The sequence below is a fragment of the Phalacrocorax aristotelis genome, chromosome 21 (assembly GCF_949628215.1).
Source record: "Phalacrocorax aristotelis chromosome 21, bGulAri2.1, whole genome shotgun sequence".
Classification (NCBI taxonomy): Eukaryota; Metazoa; Chordata; class Aves; order Suliformes; family Phalacrocoracidae; genus Phalacrocorax; species Phalacrocorax aristotelis.
This window is the reverse complement of record NC_134296.1, coordinates 4,401,136-4,426,501: the sequence shown is the minus strand read 5'-3', so window position 1 is coordinate 4,426,501 and position 25,366 is coordinate 4,401,136. Positions and strand designations below refer to the sequence as shown.

The window sequence follows — 25,366 nt, the reverse complement described above, 5'->3', positions numbered from 1 at the left end:
GAAAGGCTGCAAAAGGCATCCCTTTATACTGCCAGCGTGGGATCATGTGAACCCCAGCTCCTAAAGCCCCGGCCCCTCACAGCTGACTGTTAATGGGGCATAACTCCATGCTTAGAAGCAGAACTGAAAGCCCACAGCATCACCTGCAGCTCTGCTCTTTCCCGTTCTTGATGATTTTTAAATCTCTCTTTACACAAGCAGGGCCTTCCCCTCCGTACTTTGGAACATGAACATTAAATAAACAAAAAAATCTTCTAAAACTTTTAAGATACCAAGGAAACAATTATGCAATTACTTTGTTGGTTATTTACAATTTTTGCTCTGGCTGTGCTTATTACTTCACAGCTAGAGTTAAGCATTGCACTTAAGGTTGATGTTAATAAATAATAGCCATGAATTAACAATACACCTCTTGCCACCTTAATTATATATGCGATCTCCATTCCAGGGCTTTTACATGCCTCTGTGCTCACACCACTGCTGGGCAGGGTTACTGGCTCCCTTGCACAGAGGGGAAGTTGCTGCACATGGAGCTCACAGTCAAGCTTCCCAGGGATGTTTAAGCATTTAACTCCCACTGAAACTGCAAATCGCTCCAAGGCTCCCAGCCTAAGAGACTTGCCCAAGCCTGTGGTGGATTTGGGAGTACAACAGTGTTTCCCTCAGGTTCACACCCTAACTGCGAGATCCTCCCTTCGATATCTCAGAATCTCAAGACTGTTTAAAAGCATTAATAAACAAACTAATGCAGAGAAGGGGCCATCTCTGTTTCTCAAAGGGGCACCGCTGCAAAGAGACAGATGAAGTAACTCGGACAAGACCGCATTAAGGTTTGCTGGAAGCTCTGAAATTCGAGCGCCCGTCTCCTTGTTCCCATCCTAGTGCCTTGACCTCCAGGACCATCTCTGCTCTCTCAGCAAATGAAAATAAGCAGGGTATGACAGATTGACCAGCCAAGCTTCCTGGAGGTATTTCCCACAGATTGTTGCCGAGACATACAATGAAAGCGATAAATATCCCAGTGGGAAATATATGGCACCTCATCTCCCACTTGTGTCGCTGTGAAGAGCTGGGGATAAATTTTAAAAAGGCCTTTTCCCTCTTAGGGGATAAATCCTTCAGGACCAATCCTCTGGTGGGAAGCAGAGAACAACTAGAAAACCCTGTGACCCTGCCTGAAACCGTGGAGTCAACAAGTGGTCAAGCAGAGGTCAAGAGGCCAAAGCGGAGCCAAAAGGGATGCTTTCTGCCAGGCCCATCTGCTGGCAAACAGACAGCAATCACCCAAAAGGTGCAGCATGGATCAAGCTCCAGGACTCCACTGTTTCTTCCCCCAGACAGTAGCAATTATCATAATCAAGCAGTTGACTCCAATTACGCCTTCCTCTCATTACAGCCGAGGGGATGGACACAGCCACAGCAGCAAAGGGAAAGTTCGCAGCCGTGTCGCCTTTGCATATCTTAATCTAAAATGACAGGGTGTGACACGGGGGGCCGGTGACCCTGCCAGCCTTCAGCTGTTCGTGTGGCAACAATTTCCAGCACCAAATTACTCCCAGGCAGGGCTTGATTGGAGGTTCAAGGCAGCAGGAGAGAGAAGCCATTTAGGGGACTGAAACATTCTTCACAGCCCTATTTAAATACAATTTACATTCCAGGCTTTGCTGTTTGTGCATTGTTAATTGCACCTTGTACCTTAGTTTATTTTATAGTTGAAGGGTTTTCCTCTTTGCTTTTGTTTTTCAAAGGCATCCTTTTTTGTTTTTTTTTCATTTTCTTTATTTTTTTCCTAAGGGGCTGTTGTTCTCAGAACATAGTTGTATTTCCTGGAAGGGAAAACAGATTAGTAGATTTAAAGGCCAGAAGGGACAAACAGATCATCTAGATGACCTCCTGTAGAAGACAGGCCAGGACATTTTACTCAGTAATTCCTGTGTCTTGATTTGTCCAGACTTAACCCAATACCCTACATTGACTAAAATGCCCCTTCCAGAAAGGGAGTCTCAGTCCAAAGATGCCAACAACCACATGAGCCACTAGTTCCTTGGGAAGCTAGTTCTGGCATGTAATCATCCCTCGCCTGGAGCGGTCACAGGCAGAGATCTGAACAGCTTCTGGGCTGGAGGGACGGCGTGGACGCTTGGATCCAGCCTGTTTTCATGGTGTCATCTCACAGCATCAGGTGAAACCTGGTACCTGCTCTGCTTGGTGCTTGAGAGACAGGAAAGCGCTAACCCCGGAGAGCTCACCAGCAAAAATGGACAAGGCAGGCAAGGAAGAAGCCTTGTTTGATAAAGCCAATGCCCCAAGAGACCAGGGTTTGGCCTGTGCGGAGGTTAGAGGCTTTCAAATTCTAGAACTTTTGATCTGAGTTTGTATCAAAGTTACGATGACTTGGTCACTCTTGGACAGACATATGAGTCTTTGTTTCCCATATGTAATGACGGTGGTTCCGTACTTTTCCCCAGCCCACTCAGAAATCTACTGCTGGGTCAGGCTGGTGAGCCAGTGGAGGATGAGATCAATTGGGTAGAGCTTGATAACTGGATAATGCATGAATTATTTTCATTATCTTTCCACTGACCAAAGAGTTGTTGGTAGGAGATATAACCAAGTGGGAACAGAAAATGGTTTAGCTAGATTTGGAAAACAAAAAAAAGCGAAAGACTGAGAGGTTCTGGTTTGAGTGGCTTTTTTCATTCAATTGGAACAGGGCACACAAGCTAATATAAGACATCCACCCAGCTTTTTGCATTACTAGATTATGGTGCAGAGAGGAGATTTACCCCATAGTCCTAAAGCCTATGGACAGTGGCAATGAACCTTCTTTTCTAGCTGGTGCCAAACAGCAGGTCAAATCCAGGCAACACAGCCGACTTTCGTACTTAAAATCCTGTATTTTTGCACTCATTTGCACTGCATTTGCTCATTTGCACTGCATGTTACCACACATTGAGGAGGCTGAGAGATAAGCCTCATTTTCTAACATTACTTTACCATGTACTGCGTTAGTTGCCTTACACGGGTTTAATTCAATGAGCGTATGGACAGAAGGTCCTCTGCGGCTGAATTATGGGGGTGCAGAGGTTCACCTCTTCTCAGATGAACTGTATGAACTAACCAAAAGCTGACTTCTAACCTGGTACTAATCTACGGTAAAAAGTTTTCACAAGTTATTTTTCCTTGGCTATGCAGAAAGGGTGATTGCAGAAGTGGAAAATGGATTTTGATTTCCCAAGCTCGGGTGGAATTTCAAATCTCAGCTCTGCCCGCAAAAAAAGAAAAAATTGAAAACCCAAACAAAACATCTGTTGGGGGAACGCAGGGGCAAAACATTGAAGAACTTTTCACTCTTCTTTTTCCAACTTGTTCTGCTATTGAGTTTGAAAAGCTAATGTCTTTTGCAAGTGTACTAAATTATTTGTGACCGTGGGCTTTCCACCGGGTTAAGAGCCAACTTTGGACGCCTGGTAGCTGGAGCCGGGACCCATTCCTGGGTCTTGGGAATGCTTGCTTTAGCAAAGCCCTAGAGGCTCGACTTAGCTGTACAAGTCTGAAGACAGCGAACCATCCCCCAGGCGACAGCCAGGAGGAAGGCAGAATCACCCAGTGAAGCGTCCTGACACCAGAAAGGTTTGATTCTGCCCTGAATGACACCAAGCAGCACTGTCAGTCTGCAGCTATTTTGGCATTCTTTTCTTTGAGCCCCATCTGCTGGAGTCCCGTGATTTCGTGATACATTTTATCTCTCATTTGTTCATATTTAAGAAGCATATTTTTAGCCTTTACAGCCAAGGACAGAAGCCGTAAGCCCGATAAAACAAATGAAAGAATAACGATCAAATCTGAGGAATTTCAGGATAGTCCCATGATTTCACAATTTCTGAATGCTTGCGGCTGGGAATATCTGGTGCTGCCACTGGTAAAAATAACCTCATGGGCCTGGTTCTCATTTACATGAAGGTCCCTTCACACCAGTCTGGCAGTGCTGGAAGCTGGCGCAATATAAAAAGAGTTGTCGGTGTAAATGACAACTAAGCCCACTTGACCCCAGCGAGCCTACTCCTAATTTACTCCAGCTCTGGGGAGGTCTGAGTCAGACATCAGCTCAGTAAAACTTGACGGAGAGACAGACAAATGTACACCACAACCTGCTGCTGCTCCAGAGGCCTCCAAGCCAATTATTTTGGTGATCTCACTCCTCCCTTCCCTCTTCTTTCTCTCCCCCTTTTCCCATCACGTGCTCGCTTCCAGCACACGCACGTCCTTCTGCAACAAAAAGCAGTGCCGCAGAGGAATGTGGAGGGTTTGAAAGCCCCCTGAGAGCAGGTAGATCCATCTGAGCGAGAGCGCCTGCCTCCTCCAAGTCAGGAGGGGAAGGCGGGAAGAGATCAGTTTACATAAGTACTTTGCCATATGAAGAAATAATTTAGTGGTATTAATAGAGGTTAAAGTTTCCCAGGAATCCAAAACAGGCCCCGCAGACACAGGTGGGTTCTTTCACTCACAGGGATGGGGAGGGTAACCTGACTCCCTGCAGCGAAGGGGAGACGGGAGGGCGACGGGGGGCAGAGGCTCTGCCGTAGCCTGCGGAGGGTGCGGTGGTCACGCTGCCTGCCAGCTGATTTACTGCGGGGCACGATGGGCTGCGAGGCTGGGGCTTTGCTGAGGGATGCTGTAACCACGCCGCTAACCCCTCCACGCTGGCTGCCCGGGGAGGACAGGATTTGCAAGGGTATTCAGGAGGTAGAAGTCAAGTTCCAGATCAAAGTTGTGGTCAGGAAGGAATCTGTATCACAGAATGCCAGGCTGGAAGGGACCTCAGGGATCATCTAGTCCAACCTTTCTAGGAAGAGCAGAGTCTAGACAAGGTGGCCCAGCAGCCTGTCCAGACAACTCTTGAAGGTGTCCAACGGGGCCGAGTCAACCCCTTCCCTGGGCAGATTATACCAGTGGTGACTGTCCTCACTGTGAAACACTTCCCTCTCGTGTCCAGTCGGAATCTCCCCAAGAGCAACTTGTGTCCATCCCCCTTGTCCTCTCCATGGGACTCCATGTAAAAAGGGAGTCTCCATCTTCTTTGTAGCTGCCCCTTAAGTACTGGTACGTGGGGATGAGATCCCCTCTGAGCTTCCTTTTCTCAAGGCTGAACAAACCCAGCTCTCCCAGCCTAGCCTCGTACAGCAGCTTCCCAGTCCTTTGATCATCTTGGTGGCCCTTCTCTGGGCCCCTTCCAGCCTGGCCACATCCTTTTTGTACAGCGGGGACCAGAACTGCACGCAGCGCTCCAGGTGTGGCCTGACCAGCGCTGAGTAGAGCGGGATGATGACTTCTTTATCTCTGCTGGCAATGCCCTTTTTGATGCAACCCAGCACCCTGTTGGCCGCCTTGGCCGCAGCAGCCACTGTTCGCTCACGTTGAGCTTCCCCCCACCAGGGCCCCCAGGTCCCTTCCCACAGAGCTGCTTTCCAGCCAGGTGGGTCCCAGTCTGTGCTGCACTCCTGTATGCATGATGCTGGCGACATGCACGCCCACACACACAAGCATGGGCCAGGCACTGCCCTGCACACCTGCTGTGGCTTGAGCACGCTCCCCGCGTGGGGCAGAAAGGGCACGTGGTCCTGCAGACACATGCAAACAGGCACGTGCTGTTTCTCAGATGGAGCGTGCGTCAAACATGCTCGGCAGCATGCGTGGAGCGTGCCGCGTAATTACCCGCGCTGGAAATATCTGCCTTTTCAGAGCTCAGATTCGACAGACCAACCTGAAATCACCTCCCGCTTCAGCAGAAAGCCCCGGCTGATGCCCAGCTATGATTCACCTCCAGTGTCTCCTGCAGAGCAGGGCTTCATCCTGACTAAATGGATAAAGTGGCATGGAGCACAGAGGGGGCTACAAGAAACAGATTAGCAGCCTAAACCCCGCTTTGTTTAGATTAGGATCCAAGGTAACGTTGCTGACTCTCAAACACAGAGCTTTTTACAGCCCAGGGAGTTTTATGTCACCCCCAAAATAATAATCTCTCAAAGATCTAGTGATTATGGTGCTTTCGCCCTATAAAACACATGGGACCAAGGACCAGCCCACCCTACAGGGGACTGTGCTGCCTTGCACTGATTTGGAATTTGGCCCACAGGCCTTCCTAGAACACGTGGCTGCTGTTCTGCTCCGGAAGGGACTAACAAAGAAATAAGAATATTTGTTATTTTTTTTTCCACTGAAAAGCAGTTAAACCTCCTAAGACACTTTTTCCAGACATCTAAATCCTTTAAAAATATTCTCTAGACTCCATAAAACTTACATTTTCCCTGGGTTCTCCTGTGAGTTATTAAAAACCTGAAGTCCCTACCTTAAGAGCTTAAAGTCAGGTCATGATCAGAAAACCAACTACATAGAATGGCACCTCCTTGCGCATTCAGAGACACATCTACTAACTTAGTGGGGAATATCAGAGTGAACTGCAGGACCAGCGCAGCCAAAGGAAAACAGCCAAGGCACTAAAGAGAGGTGATTTTTTGGGTATCCAGGCTAAGACAGATTGAGGGATGCATGTTTGAGATGACAGAGGCTCGGCACTCGCTGAAAACACGGTGTCCTTTGATGGGTGCCCTGGACTGGCACAACAACGTTTGTAGCTGCTGGAAAAGAGTTATCACGTTCTCACTGTTTACTCTTTTCTCAACAAACAGCTGGCAAAGTCAGAATTTTAATGGCAGCATCTTTAATTTCATCCAGAAAGGCTCGTAATAAAAGATTCAAGATTTTTTCAAGGACCCCTTGATACATAGGCCAGAAGACTATCTATGAATCCAGTCATCCATCTATCCACGCATCACCACAGCATCGGAGCGCTGCTGTTACCGGTACGGCGCAACGTAGAGCCTCTCCCTCCCAGCAGAGGTACCTGTATGGACGGCAGGTCGCTCACACCGAGCTGTGATGGGCGCAAAGCCTCCCCTGTGCATCAGGACAAGCAAAGGATGTGGTTCGAAAGACACCCAGCACGGAGGGGCTTCAGAGAGTCAGAAGAGGGTGGTTTTTTTCCTGTAGCTGCTTTTCTAGACTAGAACTGTGCTCTAACACTGCTGGAATCAAAGGGATCGTAATACCCTCCCTGGTTCACTTAAACATCAGCTTGTCTGGGGCGTGAACTCTGCCAACAGCAGCTCCTGCAAAGTGCTTAGCTCTTTCTTCCCCCCCCTTTTTTTTTTCCTTTTTTAAAAAGCTTTCTCTTTTCCTCCCTGCTCTTGCCTCGCTCCCTGTTCTGCCTCCCCGTAGCCTCCCAGAAGCACTGGTGTGTTTTTAACCCAGGCATGAAACAATCCCACAGCCACAGATTGTGATGTTTCAGATAACATACGGAGAATGTAAATCCTGTCAGCAAGTGCAACAGCCATAAAAGGCTAAAATGGATTCCTGCGGATTAGAAATAAAACACAGAAAGGGCCCTGTTCTCTCACTTTCCTCATCTCACAACCTCCTCCACCTCCCTTAGCCCTCCCTCTCCTCACTCCCCTTAAAAAATTGCCTGGAAATGCAAGGGGCTTTTTTTTTTTTTCATCAACTTAAAAGAAAAATAAAATACATTCCAGGAAAAGGACTGCTGCTAAGAAAACTAAAACCAGAAAATGCTTAAAGATGTTTTAATGACTTAAACACAGGGCCGGGATTGTGTCTAAAAGTTTCCACATTTAAAAAAAAAAAAAAGCAAATTCAATATTAAATGTCCCCCACTACCACTGCTGCTGTATTTCTTTCTCGAACCATCTGATTTAAGCAGCGTATTATTAACACGGCCAGCGCGAACAGACACGAGCCTACATTTAAGCAAAGTTTACGCTTCTGTTCCAAACCAGAAAGGCGCAACTGAAAACGCTCCTAAAAATAATGAAGGCCACGTGAGTGTGGGTCCGAGAGGCTGTTAACAAGCAGCTGACAAGTTTCTGCTCTAGGAATTAGACCCTCATTTAGAGGGAGATTAACAGAAATCTTCCTTCTAATTACAGAACAAGCCCAGGATCTCTGTGTTGGGCTGGAGGCATGTGGCCGGCTCAGCAGACAAAGAGCCTCCCTCCAGCCAGAGGTGTGGTTCAAGTGCTGCTTCAAAGCCTTGGGGTGAGGCGAGTGGGGTCAGTTCTCAGCTCCCTTCTGAAGCCAACCCATGTAATTTGTCACGACCGGTAGCTTGTGTTGTGGAGGGGCCTGACTGCTGATCTGGCATGAAGGGCTGAATCAAATCCTTTCAGAGAGCAGACAGTGCGGTTCTTCTAGGTCATGGCAGAGGTTAGGGCAGGGCAGGGCGCTACAGCTGCCTGCAGCGAATTTGGCCTTCGGATATGTTCAAAGCGAGATGTGGGGAAAGCCCCATGCTAAAGTGTTGGCCTGCGTGCAGGAGCAGAAGAGACAAACCTCCTGTTAAAACCAGCGGCCGAGAAGTTAACACGCAGATACGCCGTCTGAAATGCACAGCGCTGGGAGAATTTTGTTTAAGTGAGCGAAATCTGGAGTATTCTGGGCTGAATGCGAAAATCCCGAATTTGAGTTGCTGCTTTAAGGCTGTATAAAGGGTAGACAAATAATCAGACAGCAGACGGGCTGAGCTTTGCCTACTGGATGTCATTCGCCTTATTGACGGAGATATAGGCACACAGATACAGACAAGATGTACTCACAGATACAGCTGCTCCCCAAAACAACCCAGACCCTGTCAACAGGGGGAAGCTTTCAGTATGGTAGAGCAAAAACATTGCCTGTGTGGGAATTCTAGAAGGTCCTGGTGTCCTTTCTAGAGCCAAGCTTCCCACATCCCATCTGTACCCCTTCTCAACTTCGCTGGATCGATATCAGCCTGCCGAGAAGCCAGAACTGCCCAGAAGCATTGGAGAGATGAACAAAACCTGGACTGGGACCTGTTGACTGAGGCTGAAGAACCATCCAAAGGTGCACATCCCTGAGAAAGTCCCAGAGGGGAAAGGGAAGGAATCAAGGGAGCTTCTCGCAGTTCATCACAGTTGTCCAACCATTTCCACAGGGTCCAATCCTCTGTTTCCTTCCAGCCTACCTAAATCTTTTGGTGAAAACCAACGGACAAAAAAAGCCTCCTGCCTGCACACAAAAAGGTGGTTATCTAGCCAGATCATCTGATCGTGTAATAGAGCCTTCAATGGGGCCACAGCCATATGCACTCACTGAAAACCACCCTTCCTATTTGCAGCCTGGCCGTGAATCCAGCTGCAGCAGGAGCTGGTATGGAGAGAAAACAAAATCACATTAATTTCTTTTTCCTGAAGTCAGACTTGATGAACCCAAGGCTCTTCTCACAGCTTTGAGAGGTGGAAAGTCCTCTCCTGCAGGGACCCTTTGGGAAAATAAACTCGTGTGGGACCAGGGGATCCAGCAAGCCTCAGCTGAAAGCAACCCCCCTGCTCTCTCCCCCATCACCCCACTGCAGGAAGGACCTGCTGAGGCTCAAGCCCAAAACAACTCCTCAGCAGGCACCCTGACAACCTCTCTCCATCTTCATCCAAAAGCTCATTTCTCTCTTCAATTCAGCATTGGGGAAGGGTTGCATTTTTTTTTCTATTGAGAACGTGCAAGCGTGTTTCAAACCCAGATTTCCATCCAAAAGAGTAGGAGGCCATAGTCAGACTTCCCAGACCACAAAGACGCACAGCTCAGTCTCCTTCCAGCCAGAGTTTCCATTGTATTCTTCCCAGATGAACTTTTAAAACGTGTGTGTGTGTGTGAATGTGTGTGTCAGCGTGTGCGTGAATGTGCATGTTTTCTCTTCTCTTAAGGAAAAAGAAAGAATAGAAACAAATGCAAGTGAGGCTTTTAGGAGGTTAATAAACCAACCTGTTGCCAAGTTGGATATGTGCGTGGAAGGGGGGAGTTGAGGGTTTTAATCCCAGTTTTTGATAAATAGAAGACATTCTAGTCATAATAAAACGTGTTTTACACTTGAGGCAGGGAATAAGGGGGAAAAAAAAGGAAAGTTTTGGCCAGGCACCGCAAGCTCCTGAGCCCAAACAATGAGGTTAAGAAACATAACTGTAACGCATTAGTAAATTGACAATGAAATTGCAGTTACTTCACTGGCTCTTTATTAAATAAACACAGCCTGAAATGGACCTGTCTGCCCCGGAGGTATTTGTATAGGGTTCATATTACTAACTCAACACTGCTGCTAAGGCACTCTCAGGCACTGCACACCCTGGAGTGCAAACACATTCCACAGCAGACCCTGCAAGGTGGGGCCGACCTTGCTTTTCCCCTTGTCACTTTTTCCCTTTCATTTAGACCCCAGATTTTATAGCCACTGGCTGCTACCATGACATTTTATCCCCAGTCACAGCTCCTTTCAGGACCAACTGAGAAAATGGTGTGTGTGAATCCACGTGCTAAGAGCACGCTCGTGGACTAGCTCTCTCCTGCAGGCTTGTGCTCCTCTTCCTGCCCCACTCTTGCCCTGGAAAAAGATCCCCCTCTCCCAGGGCTCCTTCACATCCTGCACCCAGCTTGTGGTGGCTGCTTCCCCCCAGCTGTTCTGTTCCCGATCAGCAATCAGCCCTTCTCACCTGTTCACAACCCCTTCAAAAACACCTAAAATCACACCCCCTACGAGAGCACGCGCAGTTCAAACCAACAGCCACTTACCGCTTGCAGCTACAACCCCAAGAAGCAAGCACCACCATTTCCCACTCACCGGCTGCTGTACCTCTCCACTCAAGGGCCTTTCAACAACACATCTCCAGCCCTGTCCTCAGGTATATCAATCGAATCAGCAGTCCTGCTGCTTGTGCCATAGCCTTACCCCCAACCACCCAGTGCTGCGGCTACAAGTGGCAACTGTAATCAACAAGAAGCTACCCCAGCTGGGGATACAGCAGCAACTCACACACAAGGTGAAAAGCCACCTTAGAAAACCTTCACCTGTAGTTCTAGCTAGCCATCGATACACACTAGCCTAGCCAAATCCCAGTCCCACCCGCACAGACAAGCTCGGGTAATCCATCCCGGCACACATTGGAGACAATAGGAACTTCAGCATGTTCAGCACCTTGCAAGGCCTTGAACGGCTGCCAATGTCCTTTGGAGATACGCCAAACCGGTTCATAAGATGTGAATGATAGAGATTCGCAGCAGCCCATGGGGTCTGTAGCGGGCTGTGCTACTGTTGGCTTGCATGGTCACGACACGCTTTTCCCCTTGTTCTAAGACATACCTCCTGTGGAGTCAGGTTTTCTCAGTGAGGAATTAAATTCCTGTCTGCAAGTAGAGTGAAAGCACCCTGCTCTTCTTTCATATGTGACCAAAACTAAAAGCAGCAGCAGGTTAAGTATTTTCTTGCTCCCACTGTTATCAAGGGCTTTATGGGAACACATCAGACTCTCAAAAGCAAAATACAGAGATAGGACCTAATGAATTGCATAGAACAGAGAATTTACCCGTCACTAATTCCATCCAACTAGTCTTCACCTAGACTTGAAACTTCTCCAGCTACTCAAAGCTCACATTTTCAAACCTTCATGCAGAAGAGAAGTCTGATGTGATGAGAAAGTGCACCAAAATTCAATTTTCTAGAGCAATTTCTTCAACACTGTCTACACAGACCTGAGCCTTGGAGCAAGGGCAAGGCCATCCAGCACATGCTGAGCAGCCTTCATGCACGTTCTTGCAGAAAGCAGCCAAAGTCAAGTGGATGAAGAGAAAGCAGGAAGCAGAGATGCAGCCACTGATGGAAATTTTAGTAACATGGAAGGGAGATGGACATTTTGCAACATGTCTTACTGACACATAAGATGGCAGATGAAAAGACCACTGTAAAAGCACAGTACAATAACATGATGTGGCTTTACTAAATCTAAGTGCCAAAGACAAGGGTAGGGATGCTTGCAGCACAATTATGGATGGGTGTAGAGATCACTGGATAGCGATGATTTGAGCTCCTCCTCTTTGTCCCTTCTCCTCAGGTGCCAGGCTGCATTAAAATCCATCAGGATCAAGCTCCTACTGAGTATTTTCTTAATCATCCTGTTTTTCCATATGAGCAAATGGTGGTGTTGGCACATCTAGCCTTTCGAAGAGCTTACCAAGGCGGCGAGAGGCAAATTCTCAAATTGTTTGTGATCCTTAAAGCAAGACTGGATGTCTCTCCCTAAGAGACAGTGCCCTAGCTCCACCATGGACTGCTTGGAGTACGCAGGAGCAGCGGGTGGAAATCCCTGGCCGGCCACATGCCGGAGGTCAGCCCAGCCGCTCCGAGGGATTCCGTCTGGCCTTGCAGCTGAATGTGAAATCACAGAGACGTCTCCTGCCTTGCCAAAAGCAGTTCTAATTTCGTTAGGGAGGGAAAGGGAGAGCTTTCCACTGAGTTCTTTCATTCATATAGACTGGTGGACTTTTAGCCTTCCCTCCCCCCTTGTTGAAGTCTCCAAGTTTCCCTCTGGAAATTCCATCTTAGGATGGTTTTCTCTTTGAATTACCTTTTGCAGACTCCTCAGGTACGACCCAAAGGCCTCCAGGGGCCAAGATTGAAAAGCTCTGCAAATTTAAGCAATGCAAATAGGAAGATGCCCTGTTCATACATTCCAGGGGCCTTTGAAAGGAATCTCTTGGACAGGAGTCAGCTTTGGCTGTGGATGGGTGGGAAGGTCTCTCAGAGAAGATGGCTCTGCCCTATGTTGCTACATCTTCACAGAGATATTGTTGAAATAAAAACTAAAGAGTAGAGCAGTACTGTATGTATCCAAAGATTGTTTAAAGCGTACAAATATTGCACAAGGGTCCCGAAAGCCTCACGTTCCTACTCCTATTAATGCAGCAATTGCCAGAGTCAGGGAGCTGGAGCCATTGAGCCTGAAGTCCTTCTTCAGAGGCATGATGTTGGGACCAGCTATAGTAAGTGACGTGGCAGCATCAGCCTCAGCTTTCTTGTTAGCTTACCTTAACCAACACCCACCACTGGTGGCCAACTTGTGAGCCTCCAGCAACAAAACCAAGAGTTGAAACAGCATGGGCCAATATCTCCTCTCCTCTTTCCACAAATAGAAACATGGATTATTGTTCTCCTCCTGCAGCTCCCAGTCCTGGCAACATGCATAGCAGGTCCCCAGGACATGGGGGCTAACCAGCTCTTTAAAGGGCCTTCAACCTGTTCCTAACGGGGATGGGGTGAAGAGCTCCACTTTAAGAAACTCATATGCTTTGTGGACTTGTCCTTTGTAGGTAAGTCATAAGAGGCAGGACTGTAAGACACACCTTACAGCGAGTTACACCAGTCACTTCTTGGAGTTTCCCTCTTTCCCCATCCATCCAGGTGGTTTTACGTATCCTCTGTTCCTCACAGTGGTGAACAGCAACAAACGTCCCTGTTTTCAGAAAGCCCCCACCTCCCCCTTACCCATTTTCTGGGCATTCACTTGACATCTGGTAGAGAGGGATATAAGCTACTCTGCAATGAAATCTTACCCTGCCTCTTTTTCCAGCCTGTCTGACAGAGAACAAGTCAGCTGTGGGCCTCACCAACAATTTTAAACAAAACCCCCCAATCCAGCAGGTCAGGCCATTTTAGCATATGTACCTTTTATTTGTGGCGGGCTGTTAATAATTAAGTGATGCCTTTCATACAGACATTTACAATAATTTAACCTTGCCCTTGCTGTGTAATTTATTCTTTGCAGAAGCCAATAAAAATAAAGGCCCCATATTTCGTCTCCCTCTCTCTCATTCTCTGTACATATATATAAATATATATATATACACACACATATATCCAGAATAGTGTAATAGGTTTCACATATTGTTCCATAGGTATCATTAGGGTAACAGAGCCAAGTGTCTCAGTTCATATGACTCTCTTTATAGGTGCCTTATAATCCACATAAAATTGAGTTTATGTTTCCTCTCCATCCACTGATTCTAAAACAAGATGAGGAGGGGTTCTCTCTCTTGCTCTCTTTTTTCCTTCTTAGTTCCAGTCCTCACCGCACCAAACTAAAAATTTGGTGTTGGTGGTAAAGATCAATCTTTAAAGAACCCAACAATTACCAAATTAGTCATCACTTACAATCCATCTCTTGTAATGTCTTACCTCTGACCATGACAATTATTAAAGGCTCCAGGAAAAAGGTTTGAGCAATGCCTGTAGTAGACAAGTATCAAATCCTGCCTGCCCAGGGAGGAAAATCCTTCTTAAGTCTGTGAGTCATTACTCCTGTTCCTAAAGCCACAGAACAGAGAACCCAGCAGGTAAGTGGAATAGGAGCAAGGGAAGGGACTAAAACCAGAGATTTATTTCCTCTCCAAAAAAAGAAAGGGGAAAAAAAGAAGCACAGGACAGGAAAAAAGAGCCAAAGCTAGTACTATTGGCTTCACTTCCACAGAAAGTCCTAAAGAGGCTACACAGAGAAACAAAAGAAAAATATTTTCCCCTAAAGAAACATTAGTAAAAACACATTTATTAAAGCACAAAAAATTCCATAACACTTGAGAGACCCGATGCTCTGGAAAATGCAGGGCTGACGGCTGTGCGTCAGCCAGCAAGGCTGAGGAGACACGGCGTGTGCCCGTGCAGACCTGCTGCTCCAGCAAGCAAGAGCTGGAGAGCCTGGTTTGCCAGCCTCCCCACTCCACATACGGGGCAACCAGCACAGCCCAGCTCGGCCTGATCCAGGCAGCTATGGAAAAGGGCCTAGAACCGCAGCTGGACTATTCTTGTGCTCCTAAAGTAAAGATCAGCTCTACTATCCTTCCTGAGGTCTAACCTAGTCTTAAAAAGCTGCTGCATTAGATATTCCACCTTCTTGAAGGCACCCACGCCATGCAGTTAAGACACTCAGGCTACGCTGGAGAGGCCAAGACACATTCAAGCACGATGGATCTCCTAGCATGTGTGGCCCAGAACCCATGGGTCACACAGGGGACATGCTTCCCCCGTGCCATATAGCCATGGTAAAGCTGCGAGAAGTTTCCATTCAATCCCAGCCACAGGTTTTTTCTTGGGTCCTTTAGAGCAGCAGCTCCTAAGGGACATGAAAGCACGTCTGTATTGTTATTGGCGTTATTATTCACCGGTGTGACAGGGGGAGAAAGGGGCAGGGACAACACAGCTACTGGTCCCTGGAGCCTGGTCGGCTTGCAGCACACGGCTGTTTGGTCCATATGAGGTGATGGAAAACTTTCCCTAGCATCAGGTGTTGCTGCTGAGTGTGAGCTGCTCCAGTTACACTCTCGGCAAGTGTTATAAACACACAGGCACAATCTAAATATTTATGGCACATGAAATGTCCCGTCTGCTGTTCCTCACCAGAGAGAGAAGAGAGGAGAGAGGGTGAATTAAGAGGTGATTATTGTGCAGGGCCTGTAAAATCAAAGTATGGGATCGAGATGTATTCAGTCCCCGGGAACGGTCACCACAGAGAGGAGCCAGGTGTCAGCTCCCTGACATTGATCTAAGAGGTTTGCCACAGGCTGGGGTCAGCTGCCTCAAACCATGGCCAGGGGAAAGCACTCAGCTTCTACCAGCTGAAACACTGCTATTTTACACCAGGTGGAAATATGGCCCTGGTTTCGTGGTCTCCCTTTTCCTCTCAAGCACCTCCTGAGAGACTGATTGCTTCAGCTCATAAAACCTTTCTGGGGCTGTGAAGGAGTAGAGCAGGCTGGGAAATTATTTCTCTGCCCTTGACAAAAAAATGATAGAAATTGTTTTCTTATTCTTTCTATTTTTGTTCAAGCCTCTGGGGGTTTGTTAAAGGCTGAAAAAAAAAAAAAAAATCCCCACCAACAAGAAGAGACACCCCCAGACTCGGGAAGTTCAATGTGTTTCTGTAAGCGTTGCCTGTTGATGCAACCTGTGAGGCGCTGAGTATCCCAGAGCAATAGGATTGCCTTGCAGAAAGGAGAAGTGGAGCTGCTTTAGGGGAAATGCTCCACTTAGCAAAGCTTGGGAAGTTAGTATTGACTGAAAAAGCCCCACCCACAGAAATCCTGCCTGAACTGATATCTGGTGCCAGAAAATGCCATTTCAGCTCATTTCACCACCATGGCAGGCATCAAGGAGAAGGTGTTTACAGGTGCACGCAAATATGGCTGGGTAGCTGGAGCCCACCAGCAATCTCCTCCAGGTCATCCGAGACCTGACAAGGAGAACAGATAGCATATCACCATATCACACTACAGTTCCCGAGGATGCACGTGCCCACAGATGAGGGACACGGAAGGCAAGAGCATCCACCCTCTCTGATACTGTGAATTCAACTGGGAATGCTGACCCACGACTGGCTTGAGCAGACAACCCCCGTGGAAGACTGCCTGCAGGCAGGCAAGCCCTTAAGGTGCTGCACAGGCTCGTGCAAAACCTGAACTACTATTATTAGAAGAAAAAGGCAATACAGAGGGCAGCTGCTCTACTGCGAAGTGCTTTTCCTTTACACTGGTGTTACGACATCAACAGCGTTAGTTACTGCATTGGTGGCTCTGCCCGAAGGCTTGGCGATATCTAGCTGGAAATAAAGTCCTTCCTCCATGTGCTGCAGCTGCCGCTTGCTGTGTTCCAACAGACCCATTGATTTCTATCAGGAAGGGTGACACCACAAAGAGTAATAGTTTTCTAGCTTCTGATTACTTTGGTTTCTGGCTGCCAGAGATCTGAGAGAACCAGCACATGGGAATTTGTGTACTGCTCTATTTTCAAGGGAGTGCGTTCAGTTAAGGTGGGGCCCCTGACATTATTTTTAGCTCAGCACAAATAACGGAGCAGAAAGCTTTGACGTTTTTCCTGAACAAGTCCCAGGACCAAATTAAAAAAAAAAATTTAGGCTATTCAAGCTCTGATCAGGAATTTATACAACCTTTCACCTTGATTTGTGCTGGCATGGGTGAGTCTGAGCACAGGCTGGTGACAGCAGTGGAAGGATCAGTGGGAAGAAATGCATGGGGTACGTTTGAGGTGAGCTATACCAACCAAGACCTCAGTTTTCTGTCTAAAATATGGGCTCGGTTTCTTCTCAGATCTGCTCTCCAAAGTTGCTGAACAGCAACTCTTGACTTCAAGGAAGTACTCCAGTGCCTCAAAGGGCTGATGGCTTGCTGTTGCCAAATTAGAGTAAACAAGCCAATTTCCACGTCCCCCGGAACTGCGAGTGCGTTGAAATCACTCAGGAGAAAGTTTAAGTGGAGCCGGGCCTTAGTAATAACAAAGCCAGGGCACGTTCTAGTTGGCACACCCAGATGGATGTTTACACTCACACCCACGGAGGCGCCAACCCCAATCTCCTTCCATTGCAATGACAGGCCTGACTTTGCAGGGCTTCCAAAGGCGTAACACCTCCTGCCCTGCAGAGGAATTTTACTCCCAGAAGGCTGAGAACATTTCCATAGGAATCTGCAGCTGAGAAAGGTGCTATTTTCCACGTTTCAGATATACAAAGTGAGACATCATTTGCTGCTTACGTTCCATAAGCCACACACCATCTCCGTCAAAAGCTGGAACAAAGGTACCGACTTACTGGACTTTTCATGGACTCACCAGAGTTGCTTGTCAGTAAGACAAGGGCTAGCTTTTGAATTCCTCTTATCATATATTTCCACGGTCTCTCATTTAAGCCTCTCTACAGCCTACCCAGGGAAACAAAGTACCTTCCTCTAGGGACAGCTCAGCTGACCACACAGCCAAAGGTAAAGCTACTGTGGACATTAAGAAGCCTCCATGCTACCCCCTGTCTGAGCTCAAGTCTCAAAAAAACCCAAAATTCTCCAGCTCAAACTAATAGACACATCTGCCAACAACTTCTTTTAATTTTTTGGAACACATCTATAGATTATTTCATTGCCAAGAAAAAGAAGAGATATTTATGACGGTGACTAAAAAGCCTTGAAATTCCAAGTCAGATCCTCAGTGGTGTAAACTGGAGCCGCTCCAGGGAGCCAAGGGGACACTGCCAATTTACACAGGTTGAATTGACTCCCCAGTGTTACCTGCCGGGCTCTCTAGCACACATCGACAATTAAAGGTACCTTATTGAGATACTACATTAATATCTGCCACTCTCTCCTCCTGAGTCATCCATGTGGAAAAGAAGTACAAGAGCACAAATGCAGACATAAAACCAAACATTTGCTCTTACCTTGAACTTTGAGGTAACTGGTGTTGCAGCTTTAGCATGAAAACAGGAACTGAAAGCTGGACAGACAGAGAACTCCTGCCAATACAGTGTCAGGTAGTTTCCTTGAAGGCAGTAGCTCTGTCCTGTAAACCAGGGGGAGATCTTTAGTTTGTAATCAGGTTGTCAGCATTAAAAACAGGTGAGACAGGGAGGTGTTTCACTACCAATGCAACAGGAGCTTGGGGGAGTTCTAGAGATACAGAAAACACATACTTAACATTCAGCAGGTGCTTCGGTTTATGTAAATGGCAGCTCAATGATCTTCCTAACTTTCCTGTCCTGAGGTTCTCCATGAACAAAGTTTCCCCAGGTGGGTCTCATTCAGAATCAGGGAGCTTCTTTTGATCTGTCAGTCTCCTGGTTTTCATTATGACATCTTTTGGAGAAGGTTAAGGAAACATGTATTAAATAATGGCCTTTATTCTTAGTCTTTGGAATTAAAAAGAAGTACACAGTCAACAGAAAATATACGTGCATTACAGCAGCATGCAGCTGAGGACCTTTCTGAAGGTGCACGCCAAACATATACCAGACTGTGGTATCAGCAAACACGTACACGTATGAGTAACTACTCATGGCAATAGTCCCCATTATCTTAAACTGCTCACACTGGTAAAGTGACTCCCATGCTGAGAGCGCTGCAGGATCGGGCCCTGGGTACTCTACAGAGCGTTTTTAAAAATGTAAATGTACCTAATCCCTTTAAAAAAAAAAAAGTAAACCAGTTGTGACCTCCTGGCATCCTGTGAGTTTAATGGGGAGTTTTGTCTGCACAAGGAACGATTCCTTTGTTAGATCGGAACATGCTGAATTTAATCTCAGAATGAATTTTTATGGCCAAGACATAACCCACCCTTGAAAAGAAAGAGTTTATAATGGAAAGGCTGACACAATCTGAATTATAGAGCTATAAATGACAGCACTTTAATCATTTGATTAAAGTGACCAATCACTTCCAACAAAGGGGCGCTTGAGCCAAAGCTACTGTAGCAGGTGGAAGGATCCTCCATTGACTTCAGAGGTCTTTGGATCAGGCTCAGATTGTTCACAGATTTCAATTATTTTCTGTTCATTTCAATCCTTGTTCAGCTAGATATTTAAACACGTGCTAAATATTTATTGTTTGTGTAACCTGGAACTAATCTCAAGTTTCAAATTAGGCCTGGGTGTAACTATTTTGCCAACTGGAACTCAGATGAGCTAGTTTAAAGAGAGTCTTGAATTTGATATCATATTTTACTTAGCTTTTTGGTGTTACCCTGATCACTTTAATGCAGTCGTTGCCTTTTGTTAAAGCATATATTGACATTGCACTGCAGTGGTTTTAATTGTGTGGATTTTAAAAAATAAAACCTCTCCAGTTATTGGGGGTTTAATTTTCATTTTTTTCACATTTGGGGAAGATGGAAAGACACAGGAAAAAAGAGAGAAAATGGAAGGTTGAAAATGATTGGGTTTCAGGAAAAAAAAATTTTGGCAATGAAATCAGGAAAAGAAGCAGGGTTTTTGAATAGTGAAGCTCACCAACTAAGCCAGGGAGAAAAACTGAACTGAGCTCTGAAACTTTACCTTCCCTTAATTATACAGGTGACATTTCAGACATTTAGTCTGATTTTTTTTTTTGCATCTGCATATTGAAAACACCCTTTTAAAAATACTTTAAAAAAATAGCTGCTACAGAACATTTATTTAGTGAAAAGTAAATCTTATAAAAATTCAATTGCAAAGTAGTTAAGGTATTTGAATTTTTTTTAAAGAAGAAGAATCCCAAGAAAGAAAGTATTTGATGGCTAATAATCTCATTTCAATATAATAGGACCTTTCTTTTGCAAAGAGCAAGACAGGTTAAAAGATATAATTATGACTTTGCAAACTCTCCCAAGTGCTACGAGATCATCTGACAGTTCTGATCCTGGGCTCAGCTCTCAAAGGGGAAAAGTCTTTGTCTAGTTAGAGAGTTAAAGAGACAGGATCCCTATTCCACCCTCTGCCTACATTGCAATTTAACTGTCAAAAAAATCCAAGCTGCAAAATTGTCTTATTCCAACACAGCACAAGAAAAGAGAGAGAGGTTTGAAACTGACCTGTCAAAAGCACCCTGTTTAAAAATGTATAATATATTTTAAATATTTTTTTCCGGAGGTACTTAAAGGTTAAAGATGTGCCAAAGAAGTAGGATGGATTTTTTTTTCCCTCTTCACTAAAGCTTTTTAAAACAATTAAAACAAAAAAAAAGCATTTCAAAATTAGGGATCATCAGTGTAAAAAATCCCCTGAAGATCAAAAGGAACACATTAGAATCACATTAATTCTGATTAAAAAAAAAAAAAGAGAGAGAATAAATCCCCTTTTTCAATGGAAAGAGAAACTTTGAGGACATTTAAATAGTGTTTTCATTGTCAGAATTTACAAGAAGGTGGAGCAGAGTGTCTGGAGGAGACGAAGACCAAGGCAAGCACTGAGCCGTGAGGAAGGATACAGAGGCTGCTGTTGACAGTCCGTCCTGGATATTCTTGGGCTCCTTAAAGCTTTGCTTTTTTTAATGTTTCAAAATAGTGAAAGACGGAGGGGAAAATATTTTTCCCAAGTAACCAAACAAAAGAAGCCATTTCTTAAGGGGGGTTTCCAAGGAGCCACAAACAAACAATTCCAAATCATTTTTTTACCAAATATAGATGGCAAACAGACAGCTGGACGTGGCCAAAGGCTTTACACAGTGCCACCCACGAGGCGTTTTGCAGTACCGCGAGCACGCGGCCTTGCGCCAAAGCAGATCCAATCTGTGGTACCGCAGCGGCACCTCCCCCGCCCAGGACTGCCTCAGCAGGATCAGGCCCCGAAGTGTGTCGGCAAAGCTGGTGGGAGCCCAGGGGCTGCAGAAATGCCAGACCGGGATCTGTAAGCACGTGAGCTGTGTGTTCCTCTCTTAGAGCAAGCAATGCTTTCCCCTAAGCAGGGAGCAGGGGCCAAATTTCCCTATTATTCATCTTACTGCAAGAGAGGAGCGAGCCCTTCATAAATCAGGAGTCAATTCCTCAGGGACAACAGATTCTCCACCTGACGGAAACCAAGTGAGAGTGCATGCGGGTCTGTTCATCCACCTCCATCGAGCCCCAGCAAATGGCTCAACAAATCGCGCACCACCAGCCTCTTCGTAGCCTTTATTTGCTGCAGGGGGGAGCTTGTCCTCCAAGGAGCCAGTCGGGTTTTGCTCCCTCCTAATCATCAAATTGTAATCGGCTCCTTCCCGTATGTGGCTTGACTAACGGTCCTGCCGTATGTCTGGCAGGGGCACAGGCCAAGCTGTTTCGCACACGTGATCGCGTGCACCCGGCATGAAGGGAGAGCCAAGGCACGCGCAGAGCCGTAGGTGAGAGATTTGTAGCTTTTGGACGAAAGGGTTGCAAAATAATGTCCCTCCCTGTCCCTCTCTGGCATTTTAGATCTTTCCCATAAACGAGTCCTCTCCCAGATGCTTGGTCCCAAACCCACCGAGAAAAATGGGAATCTCCTTTGGGCTGGGCAGCTGCTCTTTCTAACCAAAGGCTGCCTGGGAGGGTACCAGCCTGTCTTGCCCTCAAAGTCACAAGCTAAAATCTTTCTAGGACTGAGAGCCAAAGGATGCAACCTCAGGGAGTTCCCCAAGTCATGGAAGGAGATCAGGATAGTCCTCACTGATTAGTGCTCGCAGACAGACAGACTTGCATTGCCTGCACGAGGGCCGCGTAGCTGGGCTGATGCCACGGGCTCTAAAGTGCTTTGAAACATACACTTATTTATTTAGATTTCTACAAACACCAGGGCCACAGGCTCTGGGCATCCCTGGCATGCCCAATAAACTCACCCTAAATGGTACCAGTAGTATCCGAGATAACAGCACCAGCAAGACAAGTGGCAAAAAATCAACTGCCCCCCTCCCCCTGCCAAATTTTCTCCCTTTCCAGAGTCTTCACTCCATCATTTCCAGGTGGACGGGGAAATAGATGAGCTTTGCAACAGCACTGAATGCCACCGTCAGACAGAGGGAACTTTGGAACAGGGGTAAAGCAGTAGTTGTGTATCAGTGCTTATCTTCAATATTTTAATATACATCAACCTGGTAAACTGGTGTGTGACCAAGCTAAAAAAAAGGGGGGGGGGGGTGGGATGTGGGACCTCGTTAAAGCATCTCTGCAAATTGATTTGTGTACCTCCTGCTGCATTTGGAAGTGTGTCAACACAGTCCTGGGTTTCCATAGGACCTGCAGGGTGACCAGGCTTTAAGTATTACTCACTAAAAATTAAAGCCAAACTGGACTCCTGCCCTAGGAAACTTGCCAGATTTCTGCTCTTAAAGGAATGATAAGCCTTTGGGATGCTGCTTTTCTGACTGTGCAAAATCAGGGTCAAGTCTGGGATAAGAGCTCCTCATTAAATAGCTCCAATCCCGTTTCCCTTAAATCTGGAGGGAAGTCATCAGCAAGGAGTAGGACAGAACCCACCAGCGAGACAAAGGCGTGCTGCTGGCAGCCTAAATGGACTATACCAGGGCAAAGCGCTTTTCAGAAGGTGTTCCTTTCATGTATGTTGCTCATAAGATGACGAGAAAGCCTTCCCCATCCTTTGCATTAAGCTCTCTGGTCCCAGATTCTCATCGGTTTGCCCCAGCCTTTCAAGGGATGAGATGGTGATGAGGTTTCCCTGGTGTAACCAAGAGCAGGATCTGGGTCTCCTTGGTAAATACCATACGCTAAATCCAGCTTCCTCACGCCACTGGAAAGCTGCCTTGATTCTGCCCACGTATGAATCGAAACTCATCTGCTTTGCACATTTTCCTCTTAACCCGACCTGTTCTGCAGCTCATCTTGTTGGTGATCAGTTTGGAAGGATTTGTGCCTTTGTGTCGCGGACAGTCTAGCTGCTTGCTTATGACAGCACCCAGAGGGCTGCAGGTGTCCAACGGGAACTCCTGCAGTGAAAATCGTGGATGCAGTTGTGAGAAGACATGGATAGCGGGGAGTAAGACAGCGCGAGTGTCACCTGGTGAGAAGACAGCAGAGAGTGGCAAAGAGCCATGGCACACACCGATTCGACATGTGTTAAGTGTGTAGCAGGAGCAGAAACATGCTCACAGAAGGGGAGAGAAAGTCAGCAGGTGTAACCCCATGAAATGGCACAAGACCCGTACTTGGGTTAACATTTTCACTCCAACACTTTCCTTCCTATTGCTGCAGAAACCACCCTCATCTGAACACCCTCAAGGACCTATGCCAACTGGCACCCTCCTACTGGCCAATTCAAACCAAAGGCCATGGTTAATACTATCAGCTCTGCCAGAATTTTCTCGGATAGGGGAGATTTGCAGGTGGTGTGAAGCTAGTGATGCTGGCTTTGCACAGGAGAGCGCGACCCTACAGAAGCAGGGTACCTGTCCTCAGAGCAACGTCTCACCATCAAATGAGACAATTTCAGCGGAGCTGCGAGCTGAGCTGCCTTCAGGCTGGGACAGGCTCAGGCAACGTCCCCACTCTGCAGTCGGTCCCCCCTCAGCGCACAGCGCACGTTTCGGTTTGATTGATTTTGTAATTGCTCGTTTAATTGAACAGTTACAGCAACACTATCAGGAAAAGGTTTCAGGGCTGGGAAGGGGGGTGGAAGGGTGTGGGGGTGGAAGGGGAATTGGAGCTGGGGAAAGAGCAAAATGGGTTTTTCCCTTTCTCTTAAGATGAAAACAGAGAGAAGAAGCGGTGAGGAGATGAGTTGCCTTTAGCAGGCACTGAGGAGGAAGAGAGACGAAAACAATAAATTACAAAAAGAGAAGAAAAATGAGAAGTGGGTTGGAAAGCATGGCAGGGCCAGAGGGTCCCAGGGACTGCTTAGCCTCTAACTGACATCCTCTTCCTGCTAGCTGTGAATGCTGGCATGAGGAAAATGGGCCACGGAGAAGGAAAGCTAGGAAGCTGCATGAGCTGGAATGGGGGGAGCAAGCAGGAAAAGGTGGGAGAAGATGCCTGTGTGCCTGAATAAAAGGTGCATGAGCAATGTGGAGAGACAGGGAAAGATGTACCTGTGTCAGAGAAGCTGCAAAGAGCAGAGTGTATGAAAGCAAACTGGATGTGCAGAGGAAGGTCTGCATTTCAAGCGCAAGTAATGGTGGTGCATGTAGCATATCCTTGTACGAGAGGTAAACCTCCAGGGAACGGGAGAACGGACCAGCAGGTAAACGTAGGAAAGCTGGGATGTGCGAGTGAAGGAAGGGTGCACATATATGAAAGGAGAGCGAGAAAAATAGTGAGAGAGATGGGTGGACACCTCAGCAAAAGGATGTGAGCATGAGAGAAATCAGAACACATGCTGGCTGGGTTTATCAGGGAGCCTGCTGTGATATGAGGTTGCCACTTCTCTGCAGATCTGGTGCCACACTGCTTTTCATGTCTGGGGCTGTGTGGGCACTACTGTCATGCGTCTGTGAACTTTCTGGAGCATTTCTGCCTCTGATCTGCACACACTGCCTAGGTGGGCTTCCCAAAGGGGTGAGCAGCTTCTAGTTGTTAGCACAGTGGGCATCTGCATCACTTTCCAGAGCGTGTTTGTGTATACCCATATGAAGGGGCGGGCACGGACATGCGTGTAAATCCGCTACGTGCCCACCTGTGGGCACAGCGCGCCTCCGCGTCCAGATGTGTCCAGATGTGGCATTGTCACTGTGTGCCCCTCTGTGGTATACGTGTGTCTGAGCAGGAGCATGTGCCTGTTGGGTGTGTGTCAGGAAAAGGACAGGAGAATCCAGACAGGGTCAGGGGGGAAGGTGCACACAGAGGCCATGGTGCAGCTCCACAGCAAAGGAGATCAGGTTTCAGGAGAGCCTGGAGCTAGGGCTGGAGGGGGACAGGAGGTGGGCTTTGCTGCCTGCATTCCCTGGCAGGCAGCACAAGGCAGGTTTAAAGAATATCCTTCCATTTAGGAGTTTGTTTATTATTCTTAACTAAGCAGCTCAGACAGGCAAGCCGGCAGCACCATATCCATGCTGACTTCCCAGGAAGGCAGGGAAGGGAGGGACAGGAAGGCAGATTTCCAGACTAGGGGACAAAGGGATTTATGTACCTCTGGGCTAGGGAAGGGGGCAGAGCTGCTTTGCCAACAATTTAGAAAGAGTGTGGAAGACACTCAGCTTTGGGATGTCAGAGCGGAGCCTGGGTGGGGTGCGGCTGGAGTACGGC

At 47.0% G+C, this 25,366-nt stretch overlaps 1 long non-coding RNA gene across 1 annotated transcript in view; it reads right to left on the bottom strand.

The window, feature by feature from the left end:
- LOC142067344 (uncharacterized) overlaps positions 1 to 25,366 on the bottom strand; it is a 98,891-nt gene that overhangs the window by 59,648 nt on the left and 13,877 nt on the right. Inside the window, exons 4-5 of the long non-coding RNA XR_012664000.1 lie at positions 18,381 to 18,543; positions 18,129 to 18,250 (exon numbers count right to left, since the gene is read on the bottom strand). This is a non-coding gene — a long non-coding RNA (uncharacterized LOC142067344). The remainder of the gene's footprint in view (positions 1 to 18,128; positions 18,251 to 18,380; positions 18,544 to 25,366) is intronic.